This window comes from Heloderma suspectum, chromosome 11 (genome assembly GCF_057233095.1).
Source record: "Heloderma suspectum isolate Gila_16-S chromosome 11, 16-S_ref, whole genome shotgun sequence".
Classification (NCBI taxonomy): Eukaryota; Metazoa; Chordata; class Lepidosauria; order Squamata; family Helodermatidae; genus Heloderma; species Heloderma suspectum.
In genome coordinates, this window is record NC_139468.1 from 27,376,260 (window position 1) to 27,392,500 (window position 16,241).

Genomic DNA, 16,241 nt, shown 5'->3' on the forward strand with positions numbered 1-16,241 from the left:
AAGGCGGTTTACATAATAAAATCTCATACAATGATCAAACAGCAAAATTAATAAAATCAATCAACAAACAAAATAATAACCAACGTCCAGCCAAACAGTACTGAAATGTAGGTGTAACTGAAAACCAAGAACAGTCTATCCAATGCTTCTGATAAAGAGATAGGAGCGCTTGTCCTCTGGGTACTTTAAACCGTTCCAATTGCCATTTCAGGGTTTGTTTTCAGATGGATGTGCCCAGTTGTATGGGGGCGGGGGGGGAGGGGGGCATGTGCTTAATTTGCATTCTGGATCTCAGGTGGACCAGAATGAAACCACGGCATGTGGTTCCTTATGCTTTCAATCGTTTTGTCGAAAGGAGTGTGTGTGAGAGTTTTGGTAGAGACAACTTGCACGGCAGGGCAGATAAAAGCTACACCCCCTGTTATGTGGTGTGGTGGTTAGTGTGGGATGGGGCCAGGGAGGCTCGAGTTCAAAACCTCCCTCAGCCATGATGAAACTGACTTTGGGCCAATCATGATCTCTCAATCTAATCCTACCTCACAGGCTTGTTGTGAGGATAGAGGGGGCAGGTTGAGACATATTTTTATTATTTATTATTACATTTACATACAGCCTTTTTCTCTCTTGCAAGGAATCCAAGGAGGTTTACATGGCCCACCCCTCTATTTTATTCTCACAACAACCCTGTGAGGTAGGTTAGGCTGAGAGTCAGCTCAAAGTCACCCAGTGAGCTTCATGGCCGAGTGGGGACTAAAACCCGGATCTCCCAGGTCCCAGCCCAACACTCTAACCGCTACACACCACACATATAAGCTGCACTGTGTGTGCGCGAGACGGAGCGAGAGTGTGCACACACACACATACACTCGACTGGCTTTTGTGTGTGTTTTGCTTTTGCTGATATGAATGTGTTGCTTTAACTGATAATATTGCTTTTAATTGTTGCTTTACTGTGACCGCAGTAGACCATTTGACGAACCATTATGGTCGAAAAGCAACACAACAAATGTAAATTAATAATAATATGCTAAATACCATTCCTTCTGTTCCCCAGGATGTGTGTGTGTGTGTTTCTTGCTTCACGGCTCGATTTCTAAGCCGCGCCAGGAACTCATTTACTTTTGCGTTGTCGTTATTGAATTGACTTGTGGTGGTAAAAGGTATGCAGGCTTTTGTATTTACACATAATTCTTTGACCGGAATCTTTACTGGACTAGCAATAAAGAAAGTTATTTTGAATGTTGTTGAATGGTAACGGTCCGGGAAGAGTTGGGGGGGGGGGGGACTCAAACTGCTCTGTTACTGTTACCCTGCCGAATTGGTCCCTTCTTGCTACTGCATTAAAGGCAGACAAGAAACTCTAAGCAGACGTTTTGTGCTTGTAGGATAATTAGAAACGAACTTCGGCTTCATCTGGTTTCGCTCATCTCGTTGTTCAGGACACAGACTGCATTTGTTTAAGTGGATATTAGCATAAACACAGGGCGGAACATCATCATATCCCATAATCTTGATAAGACACTGTGGTTGTGTATGTGTGTATTTTCTCTAGATCTCATGTCTAGGGTCCGTTACAGCTAACAACGTGTCTTTAAAATATGGAGCACACGCTAACAGACACCGCCGAAACTCTCAGGCCCGGAGAGATCATCAAGGAAAGAGTACCTCTGAGCCTAAAGAGGGTGCGTTTCTGTTACCACTAAGTAGCCGCAACCAACTCCAACACATCTGGGATTTGAAGATCACATTTCTGGGGCTGGGAGTTCCCTGCAGGCTAAAGCTTCGGAGCCTGTCTGTTAAGAAGATTGCTTTTTGAGCTTTATTGGAGGTAGCCAAGTATCGATCTATCGCCTAAATGAAGTCTAAGCAGGTGCGTCTACACTCGCTCAGGGTCATCCCTTGTTTCCTTGGCCTCTCTCCTCCCCTTTCTAATCTCTCATCCGCTATCGAAATTCCAGGGCACGACGACCCAACAAAGAAGCTTGTAGCACCTTAAAACCTAACACATGTATGATAACATTAGTGTTCGTATCCTAATAAGAACATAAGAAGAGTCCTGCTGCATCAGACCACAGGCCTGTCTAGTAGTCCAGCATTTTGTTCCCACAGTGGCCAATCAACCAGATGACCCGATAGGAAGTCCACAAGCGCAATAGCATTCACCAACAGATGTATTCAGTTTAAAGGTGTCACAAGAGCCTTTCTCGGTCTCCTCCTCCTCGTCGTCCAGTCTTTAAACAAGGCACTCAAGTGAAACCCTTTAATTCTTCGTTTACTCCCAGGAGACAGGAACACCTAGATCCTGTCATTAGATTGTAAGCTCCTAGGGGGCGGGCGTCTATTTTGTGTCTTTTGCTCATATCCTAAAGTGTATTATAATAATATAATACATTTATTTATTTATATTTATTGCATTTATACCCCGCCTTTTTTCCTCTTGCAAGGAACCCAAGGCGGCTTACATTATCCTCCTCCTCTCCATTTTATCCTCACAACAACAACCCTGTGAGGTGGGTTGGGCTGAGAGTCTGTGACTGGCCCAAAGTCACCCAGTGAACTTCCATGGCCGAGTGGCGACTAGAACCGGGATCTCCCAGCTCCTAGTCAAACACTCTTGCCACTACACCACACTGGCTCTCGTATTTGGATATTTGGCCAGATACAGGAAACGCTTTCCCCTCCCCCCCCCCGCCTTTGGATTTAAAAATCACATGACCCCCTTTCGTTGAAATTGATATGATTGGGGCGGGGGGGGGGTGTACCCGCGTGCGTATTTCCCTTCGGCTCCGGAGCAGAGAAGTCCCTGTGCGTATGAATAGATCCAGTTTTGGACAGGGAGGTCCCGCGTATTCTTCCCAATGAACACTGATGATTTCTCTCCCACCCACCCTTCCTTTCCTTGGTGTGAAGTCCTCCAGTGAAGGGCTCTCTTCGGTGCCCTTGGCAAAGAACACAGCGTGGAGCTCCCTGGTGCGTTCTTTGCGCTCACCTCCCATGCCCGATTCTCACTTCGCTCCGGCTGCCGCCATTATGGCCTTCTCTCCGGGCTGCACCTGCTCGGCCTTTAAGTACCTTTGGCGAGCAAACCACACACACACACACACACACACGCTGTTTGAATGGCGAGTACCTGTTATGAATAACCACCTTCCCCCCTCCCGCCCCATTTAGAATGTACTCAAAGCCCTTTGTGCGGGGGCAATGGGTCATTTGACTTCAAAAGTCTCGCTCCTTTGTCTTCTCTCGGGGAGAAACGTCCCAAATCAACCCAGCAGGTTCCCAGGTTCTGTGCTTTTTGTACTGATGTGTGTTTTGGGGTGTTGCTGTTTTTGTTTTTTAAAGGAGCGCGCCCTTGGTAAACACACTGGTGCCTCTTGTTGTAAGATAAGCTCCGCTTTCTTTCTGGGGTTGACTTCACTTTCACGGCTGACCGGGGCGGGAGTGGGGAGGTGGGGGCTAGGGAATTTAATCAAAGCTCTTAAGTCTGTTGATCAGTTTGGAGAGCACCATTAGACAAGCAGAGGAAGAGAGCTTTAAGAATCTTTCATTTCTTTTCTGTGGTTCGTTCTATCTATTTGCCGACTTCTTTCTGAAAGCAATTGAGAGAATAGTCTAAAGAAATAGCTTTCTTAACCAATAATAATAATAATAATAATAATAATAATAATAAATACACATTCCAACTAAAATTAGCCACGTTTGAAAGCGGGAAACGAAGCATTCCTTAAGGCTGCCATCCCAAACACACAAAGAAATAAACCCCGCTGAACAAAGATACAGACTTAGTCGTGCTTAGAGCAGACCCATTGAAATCAATGGGACTTAGGTTATTAGACAAGGCTAACTTGCCCCATTGATTTCAATGGGACTACTCTAAGCAGGACAAAATCTGGATCCAACCCAGAGGGGCTTACTTTCAATTGAAGTGCATAGGATGGCACAGTGAATCTCTCACCAAAAGATATGGGATGTAACAGTCAACCTTTGGCTTGATCATCACCATCACCATCACCATCATCATTATCATCATCATCATCTTCATCATGAAAATATGACGGGCCCTGCCCACAGATTTACAGGGGCAGGATCCAGGAAAAGGCAAGCACATTGGGGTTTTTTTTGTTTTTTGTTTTGTTTTTTTTAATTTAAAAAAACCCCTCTTAAGTCCCCGCTGAGAGGTGAATAATAAATATTCATGTTATTCTGTTATTTCAATAACAGTGATTTCCATTTTGTATTGTAAAATATGCATCACACTTTTGTTTTTTTTTTGTTTTTTGTTTTTAAAAATCACTTTGAACTTTTTTGCTCTCTATTGATCTGTTCCTTAACTATCCCCAATCGTTCACCTTGGTTGTTCTGCAACTCTCCTTCCTCCAACCACATTTCTTTCTTCTTTACCTTAAGTGATAAAGCCATTTTGGAAAGAAAGAAAGAAAGAAAGAAAGAAAGAAAGACCAAGATCCCCACCTCCACACACACACACACACACTTCTTGCTTGTCAAGGTAGATATGATAGTGTATATCTGCTTGGAGATCTGGCTGAAATCAATATCCTGGCTAAAATTCACAGTGGCATCCTGCAACAAAAGGACTTCCTCTTTAGGTGTAATTTGTGTAAAGTGGGTCAATTTAGGCAGGTGACCGGAAAGATCAAAGTAAACCTTTCCTTTGATTCCCACCTCCAAGAAATTGAGGATTTAGACTGGGTGGGTTGGGGTGTTGTTTTCATGCCCTTGGCAGGCTTATTCTGCCCACCGTTGGAAACAGAATACTGCCCTAGATCAGAGGTGGGTAGATGGTAGATGGGGATATACTGGTAGACCTCCGGATGACTTGCACAACATCAACAAGGTGGGGTTCTTTTTGTTTTTACTCTGAATAAAAAATAGAGCAACAACGAAAAGGCTGCAGTCCTATGCACCTACTTACCATGGGCAAGATGTATATCTTTGAGCCTCAGGCTTCCCCGTTTATAAAATGGGACTTTATGCTTAAGACTCGTGCTGACACAGCTTGCTGTCCCTTAAACTTGCCAGTGAGGAACAAAACAACGCGAACACTTTCTCTGCCATGGCTGGCTAATCACTTATTTCTCAGCCTCAGTCTTCCTGTAAAATGGGAGTATTAACTAGCTGATTTTGACCATGGCTTCGTGGGGCTCAGCTGGCCCACTCTGGCTGGATGATTAAGAACATCAGAAGAGCCCTGCTGGATCAGACCAAGAGTCCATCTAGTCCAGCATTCTGTTCCCTCAGTGGCCAACCAGCTGTCTGCTGGGAACCCACAAGCAGGCCATGAGCACAACAGCACCCTCCCACCCATGTTCCCCAGCAATGGGTGTACATAGACTCACTGCCTCTGGTACTGGAGGTAGCACAAAGCCATCAGGACTAGTAGGCACTGATAACCTTCTCCTCCAGGAATTTGTCCAACCCCCTTTTAAAGCCATCCAAATTGGTGGCCATCACTACATCCTGTGGTAGCGAATTCCACAATTTAACTATGGGTTATGTGAAGAAGTACTTTCTTTTATCTGTCCTGAATCTCCCACCAATCATCTTCATGGGATGAACTGGGGTTCTAGTATTATGAGAAAGGGAGAAAAATGTCTCCCTATCCACATTCTCCACATCATGCATAATTTTGTACACCTCTGTCATGTCTCCCCTTGGCCTCCTTTTTTCCAAGCTAAACAATCCCAGCTGTTGTAACCTTCCCTCATAGGGGAGATGCTCCAGTCCAGACTCCAGCCCCTTGAGCATTTTAGTTGCCCCTTTCTGCACTTTTTCCAGCTCTACACTGTCTTTTTTTAGGCATGGTGACCAGAGCTGGACACAGTATTCCAAGTGTGGCTGCAGTGCACCACAGATTTGTATAGGGGCAGTATGATATTGGCAATTTTATTCTGTAGTCCAACACATCCCAGTGTATGGTTTGTCACTGCTCATGGAGTGGATAGTTGGGCTTAGCTCCCGTTTTTTACATCAGGCTCCACTGCACTGAGCCCCTGTTTTGCACTTTGGTCCAGTTTTATTATTATTATTATTATTATTATTATTATTATTATTAAAATTTATTAATTAAAAGGTGGCTCCTATCCCACCTTTTTTTCCCTCCAAGGAACCCAAGGCAGCCTCCTCTTTCTCTCCATTTTACCCTCACAACAACCCTGTGAGGTAGGTTAGGCTAGAGTCACTGACCAGCCCAGAGTCACCCAATGAACTTCATGGCTGAGTGGGGACTAGAACCTGTATCTCCCGAGTCCCAGTCCAACACTAACCACTACACCACACTGGCTCTCAGTTGGTGGACGTCGTGGTTCTAGTAAGCAACATCATAGATCCCATGCAAGCCTAGCACCCTTGGACTAGATGGATCTTTGGCCTTTTCAGCAGCGCTTGTGTTCCAGTGGATAACTTCGGCATTCTGACTGTTTCTAGAGTCTTAGGCAGTTTGAGGCTAAACGTAGAGGGTCACTCCACTGTGGGGTAAGGGGAGGGGTGAGACTACATCCTCTGTTATCTTGTGATTCCTGCGATGATGTGATGGATTGGCAGGGGGGATAAAAATTATGACCCGTTTATTAAGGATTGTGTAGATATCAGGGGGCTTTTTCTTCCCTAAACTCGACAGGGTGGGTAAAATCCACCATAAATCCTACTTAGAGTAGACCCATTGAAATACATGGGACTTCAGTTACTCATGACTGCCCGAAGTCCCATTGGTTTCAATGAGTCTACTCTAAGTAGGACTTGTGTTGTATTACCCAGTGGTTTTACATAGATTTAAACTTTATTACGTTTGGGGTGCATTTTCCACATACTTTTGGAGAGCTGGGTACTGTTTCTGTGGCTTGGATCCAGCTTTAGTCGTACTTCGAGTAGACCCATTGAAATGAATGGGACTTCAGTTAGTCATGACAGTCTGAAGTCCTACTTATTTCAAAGGGTCTGCTCTAAATATGGCTAAATCATCTGGATCCAATCCTATGAACGTTAAAAAGGCTTTGGCTTGCTCATAGGGTTTTTACACAGGCCTTTCAGAAATGGACTGGATTCCAAAGAAAGATATTTATAGTGCAATATTATACACATCTACTCAGAAGTATGACCCACTTAGTTCAGTGGGGCTTACTCACAAGGAAGGATAGAAAATCCATGGACAAGGAGGAGAGCTCTATGAGCCAGCTGTTTGCTTAGCTATGTGGATTAAATGGAACCTCCATTTTCCAAGGTAGTGTGTTGGGGACGAGATGCTAGGGGCAGGAAGAAGGAGATGAAGAAGAAAAATGGGAGAGCCAGGGCTCTTGCTAGGATGTCCTGTTTGTGGGCTTTCCGGGGGCGATTGGCCACTGTGGAAAACAGTAAGATGGACTTAATAGAACTTCCGCCTGACCCAGAAATGGATCCCCCCCGCCCGTGCCCCGGGGGAAGGTGTGTAGCCACTGATTCATGCCTTATGTCTGTTTCTAGAATCTTGCGACCATGTTCTAGGTACAGATCGATCTTAACCGTGTTTACTCAGTTCAATCGGCTGAGCAGTATGCCTACTCTTGGGTCTTATATTATGGCTTTTCTCTGCTATAGATTTTTTAAATACAGCATCGGCACCAGAGAGGTCGAACGAGAGAGAGACAGAGAGGACCAACGTGCATTTTTGGGAGGAGGAGAAGCAGGGAGAGAAGAGAACTTTTTCCTACCTGTGAAATTTTTGCACTTATTCATTTGTTCGTAGTATTTGTATACCGCCTTCCCCCAAAAGAGTCATCAAGGCAGCGTACAACAAATAAAGACAACAATAACTTAAAAGTCAAAAACACACCCATATTAAGACATGAATAAAACAACATCAACACCACTAAAACAATTTATTTCACATCAGCGCTCCCCCATCCTAAATATATTTCCTTTGAAGTCAGCCCTATTAATTCTGCTGCAGTTAACTCTCAAGTAAGGATGCTTAAGAATGCAGCTTTAAAATAATAATAATAATCATCATCATCATCATCATCATCCCGTTTATGATTCAGTTACAATTTGTAAGTGCAGAATGCCTGCTTTTCCTTCAAGTAACCACAGGGCGTCCAGCAAAGGGACGGGGGGGGGGGAAGCAATCTGGGGGAAGTCTTGCCCACTCCCCTGCCCCATTCTAGCGTCGCCTTTTATTTATTTATTTTTATTTTTTAAAGACGCCCTCTATGTATTTTTTATTTATTTATTTTAAAAAGATGTTTTAATATTGCCCACTTTTGTTCTTCATTTGGAAGCTGCCCTCGGGAATTTTGAGAAATCGAAAGGCAGCGGTACCACTCTCTTAACTGCCCGGCGGACTTGGCTGACTAACTCCAGAAACGACATGGAGTCCTGTTGCACCATCGAGACTAACGCATGTATCATCATGGCATAAGGTTTTGTGGTCTCTAGTCCACTTCATCAGATGCATATATACTGCATACACATAGATGTGCATGCATGGCAGTGGGGGCTGGCGTCTGTGAATCCGCTTTGGGTTTCAGTCAGAACCAGTCAGACTTCTAAAGGAGCTATCCGAGGAGGGTTCAGCACCTTGGACAGTTTCTTCGGAGTTCTAACTGGTTCTGACTGAAAGCCAGAACGGATTCACCACCCCACTGACATCGGAACCACCAGCCGCCACTGATACATACTAACAGGCTTTAAATCCGTATCGGGTTAAGTTCTCCTAGGCAAAATCAACACAGGGTTTTGTAGCAACTTAAAGACTTCACAGAATGTATTCGGGCAGCCCTTCTCACCTAGCGCCCATGGGAGTTGTAGTCCGACACATCTGGCGGACTCTTGGGAGACGCTGCATGAGGCACAAGCACTCGTGAATTAGAGTCCACTTTCATCGTGCATGTGATGAAGGGTAGAGACAAAAGCTTCTGCCATAATAAATGCGTTCAGCAGCTTTTTATATAACTACTAAGCGTGTTTGGGATTGCAGCCGGTGGAGTGTGTGCGTGTGTGTATGCGTGTGTGTATACTGTATTAATGCAGTTTCATGTACAGGGGTGTTCGTGTGCTCTTTTTTCTAAAGAGCAAAAGACGGGATTTGATGTGGCTGAAAGCTGATACAAGTTGTTGTTTTTCCCGGGGGCCGGGTTGGAGACTGTTTTCTACCTCGATGCCACTGCGTTGAATAAAGTCGCTGTGCCTATCCATGTTCCTCAAAGAGAGCGACCACTGTGAACTGATCCCTTTAAAGCGAAGCCACATACAGCGGCAACGTCGTGCAGATCTCTGTTTGAGAACTTAGGGAAATCTTCTGCCACTCAGAGTACAATAGATCGTACTGTATTGTATGGAGAAGTGGTTCTGCTCAGTATAAATCAAATGCTCTTAATTATAGCGTTGGTTTGAATGGATCAGGATTAAAAGATAGTGTACGATGAAGCAGGACCTTCCTTCAGAGCAGGGGTGGGCTCACTTTAGTCTTGTCCGTCCGTTCTTTCTTTCTTTCTTTCTTTCTTGGATAATTCCGGCAGTCCATGGTTGTGTGCTGAACTGACAAAGCAGGAATGTTCACGCAGGATCTCGCCCCAGTTCAAGGCAAGCATCACTAATCTGGGTTCAGAAAGATCTTGAGTAGGCAGTCTCGCAATGGGATTTAAGAAACACTTCGGTGGTGGATCAAATCAAGGCCCATTTTTAAAGAGGCAATTATTTAGCGAGGCGACTCTTTACTATTTGAATCCGGCTGGCCTTGTAGAACCTTTAAAAATTAAGGCTGCAATCCTAAACACACTTATTTACTTCTGAATAAGCATGCATGGGATTGCGCTGTTAGACACATTAAAAATAATAATTAAAAAGCCACAACTCAACCACTATTACAGCACAAGCCTACTCAGAAGTCCCATTGAATTCAATAGGGATTGCTCCCAGGTGAGTGGATATAGGACTTCAGTGTGTACAGGGATGGTTGTGTGCTCTCTTTTTTTCCAAAGAGTAAGAGGTGGGGTTTGATTTTGTATATCTATGCTTTTATCTATCTATATCTGTGGTTATGTGTGAGTAAGGGAGAGAGTTAAAGGTGATTACCCTTGCAATCAATGGGGTTTCTGAGTACGTAATTTAGCTAGATTGTTCACTAAAGTATTAGACATATTTTTAAATTTTAAAATAGAAGCAAGTTTGAAATGGGAGAAAGGAGGAATCAAAGGAGAAAAATCTTATTTTTACAAAGAGGAGGAATCTATATCTATTTATCTATTTATGGGGGTCAACATAACCTACCCTCAACCAACCTTGTTGCAGCCAACCAGCCCCCATTTATCTGGGTGTAGGGAGAAACTCTCTCAGATTAGAGGGGATTTATTCTAGAAAACACAAATACTTCGTCATTTGTGTCCTATTTTTATGGAGTTAAGAATTCATCGGTTGCAGTGTCCATTCATTCAAAAAGGTGTCTTTTATTTTCTCATGGAACCAGTAGCACACATGGAGGAGGGGCGGCAGGATCAGGACCCTATTTTGGAAAATTCTCGTGCCCTCCCAATAAAACTTTCAGGGGAGTTGAGGGGAAGGGGAGAATTATGCCTTCCTCAACCTGGTGCCCTCTAGGTGTTTGAACTACACCTCCCATAATCCTCCGCTACCATGGCCGTGCTGGTTGAGGATGATGGGGGTTATGGCCCAATCCATCTGGATGGTACTGGATTGGGGAGGGTTTCTGCATGGAGGCTGGTGGTTCCGCTTTCAGTAGGGCTGTAAATCCACTCCAGGTTTCAGTCAGAATCAGTCCGAACTCTAAATGAGCTATCCAAAGTGCTGAATCCATTTGGGGGATCGAGTTCACCACCTTGGATAGCTCCTTTAGAGTTCTGGCTGAACCCCAGAGAGGATTCACAGCCCCGCTGACATCGGAACAACAAGCCCCTTTCCCCCAGGTTCCTCCTGCCTTTCAAAGGACAGGAAATTAACACCTCAGCCGAGCAAAAGTTCTCCCAGAAACACAGGAGTGCTGCTAGATATCTTACCTGCAAGGTAATCTCCTTCCCAAACCAATCTGGATTTAGATTTCGTGAGCTGGTCACAGCGCCACATGGAAACAGGAGTCAGGTTTGTTTGTGTGTGTGTTTCACTTGCATGTTGTAGATGCCTTACCAAGAAGGGAAACACGAAGGTACCACCACCAGCTTCTTCTGGGTTTAAGAATATAAATCAGGGGTAGGCAATCTGGTGCCCTACAATTCCCATAATCCCTATCCCTAGGCTATGCTGGCTGGGGCTTATGGGGGTATAGTCCAAAACATCTGGAGGGCACCAGGTTGCATATCCCTGGCTGGGGAATGCTGGGAGTTGCAGGACTTTTTTCTGTCTAAGCATGGATAGGATTGCATCCTTAATGCACATATTTAAAAGCTTTCTGAAGGTGGAGGCTGCCTGCCAACACATTTTTTTTTTAAGATCACAATAAAACAACCCCCTTTCGCCACAGTTTTCTCTTGCCCTGCCACAACCTAAGACTTTCCCCAAAAAAGCGGGTTTGAGGAAAGCCATCTTTATCACTACATTTGGGCCTTTTGCTGTGCAACAAAAGAATTGGCACAGCATTCGAATAAAAGCCGGAAATGATAAATTGCTGTTTTTGGTTTGGGGGACAGTAAAGTGCAAAGTGAAGGGTCTTGATCCTGATGGTGATTAAAACATAGGGACTGATTTAGAGTGAAGTAATTCCAAAGAAAAATGCGAGAAAATGAGAATGGTCCTTGATAGAGGATTTTCCAAACTTGGGTGAATTTATTAGACACCTTCCTCTTAAAAGAAAGACCCAAGGCACCTTGCAACAACGTAACTCACTTCCTGCTTAATACCTGGACTCTTCTCGCGACTGCAGTGTGCATTAGAATCCTGATATAAACAGAAGGGGAGCTAAAGTGATAATTAATCTGCTGATCGTGTAAATGCCTCATGAAGAAGCTAGCTGGTTGTGGTAGGGGGGATGGGGAAGGTGCAGCCTAGCTTAAACCTGGCCTGGCAAAATGTATTGCCTGCTTGAGCGCCTTTTCCTTGAATCATTCTCGAGGCCAAAAGCGAATTATAAGACGGTAGAGACTGGAGACCCGTCCGTTCCTCCATCTTCTTTTTCTTTTCTCCACCTCTCAGAGTGAGACGAATGAATTGCCAGGCAAGGAAGGAAAAAGCCCTTTTGATTGGCAGGAAGCGGAGGTGTGGTTGTTACCTGTCCAAGGTGCTGAATCGGATTCCGATGGCGGAAGGTCTCGACTTTTGTGCACAGTCACAAAAACTGTGACTGGTGCACAGTATGGTGGAAACTCTGAGCCCAGCCAGACACCTGTTTGTGATCATACTTTGTACCACACATCTGAGCCAAAACACTCCCCCTACTTGTGGCATCTGATCAAGTGGATTCTTTTGTATAACACATTTCTTTCTTCTTTTTCTTTAGGATGTCACAGGGCTCTTTGTTATTTTGTCCAATGGTTGTTGTGTGTATATAGATCTTCTTTCTTTCAGTCTTAAGCTGCAATCCTCTGTTTGTTTGTTTGTTTGTTTGTCTGATTGATTTATACTCTGTCTTTCCACCAAGGGTGCTCGAGGCGGCTATCAATAATATGAACCATTAAAAAAAACCTTAGTTAAAAATCATAAAACAAATACAATTAAACACAATTAAAAACACAACAATAAATGAATAAAAAGACTTACCTGGGATTAAATTCCATTGAACTCAGTGGGACTTGCTTCTGAGTAGACATGCAGAGGATTGCACTGTTAGCATGCTGACACAATCATCTGTGCAGTTACACACACACACACACACACACACACAACCACACACAGAAAATAGATGGATGATTGATGATGATGATAGATAGACAGATAGATAGATAGATAGATAGATGATAGATAGATGATACGGACCACCTTTTCCCATATTAATCTGCCTAAATCTAAGATATTCTTCAGAGGCCCCCCTCAAAGATAAGGTGGGTGGTGACTGGAAAGACTTTTCAGTGGTGGCATCCAATCTATGGAATTCTCTCTCTAGGCAGGTTCACAAAGCATCAACACTTACTTTATTTTGGGGGCTGGTTAACACCTTTTAGGTGTTAACTCCCAGTCTTTTACAGGATGATGGTGACTGCTGATTTTATTGGTCATTATTTCCATTATTATTCTGTTTTTACACTGTTCCCTAGAAGTGTACAACAAATTAAAAACAGAATTAAAAAAAAACAATAAAAGCAGTAATATCAATAAAACAGTGGCTGGAATTTAGTCATTAGTCAGGAAAAGCTTGCCTGAAAAGAAAAGCCTTCAGCAAAACCCAAAAATGAAGTATGATGCTTGTGTGTGTGTGTGTGTGTGTGTGTGCAAACGACTTTGGATATTTTCAGTAGAAAAATTTAAAATAAATTATATCACAGAATTTATGCATAAACATACTATATATTTCCTTCTTCAGCCTGTTTTATAAAAATGCTTCACCACCCTCCCTCCAAAGCCTAACTTTAGTTTTAAACACTGTATTTGTATAAAACCATAGTTAATGCTAATAACAACATATGACAAGACTGTACAGTTAAAAATGTGGAACAATGTATTGGCAAGCATATTTTCTCCTAAGATCCCTTAAAAATAAATGCTAGTGTTAATTGGTTACTAATTTACTCCACCATTGCTTTTTTTATTTTACTGTTTTATCTGTTCTGGTTTTATATGATGTGATCCCCCCCGCCCCTGCCCCACCTTATGTATTTTGTATTAACTTTATTGTTGTTAACTACCTTTGGCACATGGAAAGGTGGGATATGAATTCAATAAACATACAAATAAACAATATATGAATATGGGCCATGGAAGGGTGTTCATTACCTGCCAAACCTAGATCATCCCATTTCATATTTTACTTGAGATTGAGACATTTACATCTTCCAGTATCCTCTTCTGAAAATGTGCAAATAGCTAGAACTTGAAAGAGCTGGGTTCAGAATCAAGCTCCTCTAGAAACTGGCCTCCAGTATAGTTTCAGAACATTTTTATACACTATATTTTTTATACACTGGGAAATGAATCTGAGGCTGCAATCTTTGGCCCACAGTTTCAGTACCAGAACTGACCAGATTGCAAAGTCCTTCCATGCAAACATCCATGCCTGGTTACCCCAAGCCTTCTAAATTTCAGCAGTATAATTTAGGGTGGGATGGAGAGAATCATTTTGTTGTTGCCATTGTTATACAATTGGGAATCCTTACTGATCGACTGCAAATTATTGAGAGCTATAGCAGTAGATCCGGATCTACATTCTGCCCACCCCTGTTCTAGGCTGCTTGCAGAGCACTGGCCAGGATGGCAGAAAGTGAGAGTGTGTGTCAGAGAATCTGGGGCAGGGGGGAATCCAAAATGCACAGGTAGGCAATACTTTTATTGGGACCAACCAAAATGTCACCAAAGATCCTGCAAGATTTTGAGCTCTCCAGAATGCTCTGTCAGGCTGGGTGAGACAAGGGATGAGGGAAGTAACAGAAAAGTTTAAAAAAAAGTCTGGTTCTTGTGGCCATGAGGTCTGCAGTATAGGCCCAGTTCCCCCAAAGAGTAAAGAAGAACTGAGTGTGCTTAGTGAGGAGGAAATGAAAATGGAATGGAGTCTCTTGAAAGTGGCTGGTTGGCCGACTGGCTGGAACCCTGAAGAGGAGCACTCCCACTGGAGGCTGGTGGCTCTGATTTCAGTGGGGCTGTGAATCAATTCTGGGTTTTAGTGAGAACCAGCCAGAGCTCTAAAGGTGTTATCCAAGATGCTGAGCCCTAACCCTGACATTGAAGCCACCAGCTCCACACTACTGTGGACTACACAGCTCCCATCGTTTCTCACAATTGGCCAGGCTGATTAGGGGTATTGGGAATTGGAGTTCAACATCATCTGAAGGGTCTCAGCCCTGCTCTAGGATACATACTTGGTTGACCAGGTTCCCCCAACTTTTTGGGGTTGTGGGCACATTTGGAATTTTGAAAGAGTTGTGGGGGCTCTCACAAAATGGCTTCTATGTGCAGGGTGGGGGCAGAATTGCCCATTCCTTAAAAAAAAAAAAAACTGCCATGGTGGTGAGTATGGTCAGTTACACTCATTTCTCAGAGGGAAAACTGATGAGACTCAAAGGAAAGTCACTTGCCCAAGGACCTAAGTACAAAGCAGAGGCAGAGTTTGAGCTGCAAAACACAAACCCACTCTTCTGGACCCAAGTAAAGATGGTGCCAGAGTGTAGAACTTTCCTTGGGAGCATGGCAAAGAAACAAAATAACAATATTAGGAAATAAAATTCAAATCAGGAGGGGCAGAGAGCCTGGCAGGCACCAAATGGGGAGTCCACAGGCACACCAGTGCCAGTGGGCAATATCCAGGCCTGTTGGGTGTCAGCAGCAATCCGTGTAAACTTGGTGCGCATCATAAAACATACCCACCACTCCCTTACAGCTGGACACATCCAGAGAAGATTGGCAGAGCAGTGTAGGGCAAGCTGTCTTGCAGTGACACAAGCCCATCATTGCTGTGCTGTCCTTCTCCTGGACAAATCCCTGATGGGTTTCCAAGGACCCCTGTGGGTTTCCTGCGGCATAGCTTGAAAGCCGTGATGCTAGCACATCTGGCCTGCCAAAGAAGGGAACGGCAAAGGTCTGAGCACCAAGATCTACTGTACATAGGGCCTTGTTGTAGCAGCCGGTCTCTGATTGCAGGTGTGGAGGTCACATGGGCTTGTTTGATGGCTTGTTCTCATTTGGGCTTTCTTCCCTGATTTTCTGCTTGTCACTGACAGATGAATAGGGCTTTGCCTTGTCTACAAAGAGCCAGACAATGTCTTGTTCTAACCTCGCCAGTGACTAGAATTAAAAAAGAAAAATTAAATAGAGGAAGAAGAGGGAGAAGAGCACAAGTATGCCTGCTTTGTGGTCAAGCAGCTTTCTCTGAACGTTCCTGAAGGAGAAGCTGCCCACCAGTGGCCAAGATGGGGGATTGGCTTGCAAGTGTGTGGATGAATGCACACACATATAGCCTTAGGAGGTGTCACTGCAAAGTTCAGAGGAAGGGAATTATTGATTGTAATGGGTCTACTCTAAGTATGACTAAGTCTGGGTCCAACGTATTACTACTACTACTACTACTACTACCACTGGTAGGGGCACAGCCACCATATCAGATGGAGTTGGTACAGTGGTGCCCGGCTCTGCACCAATAATAATATTATTATTATTAT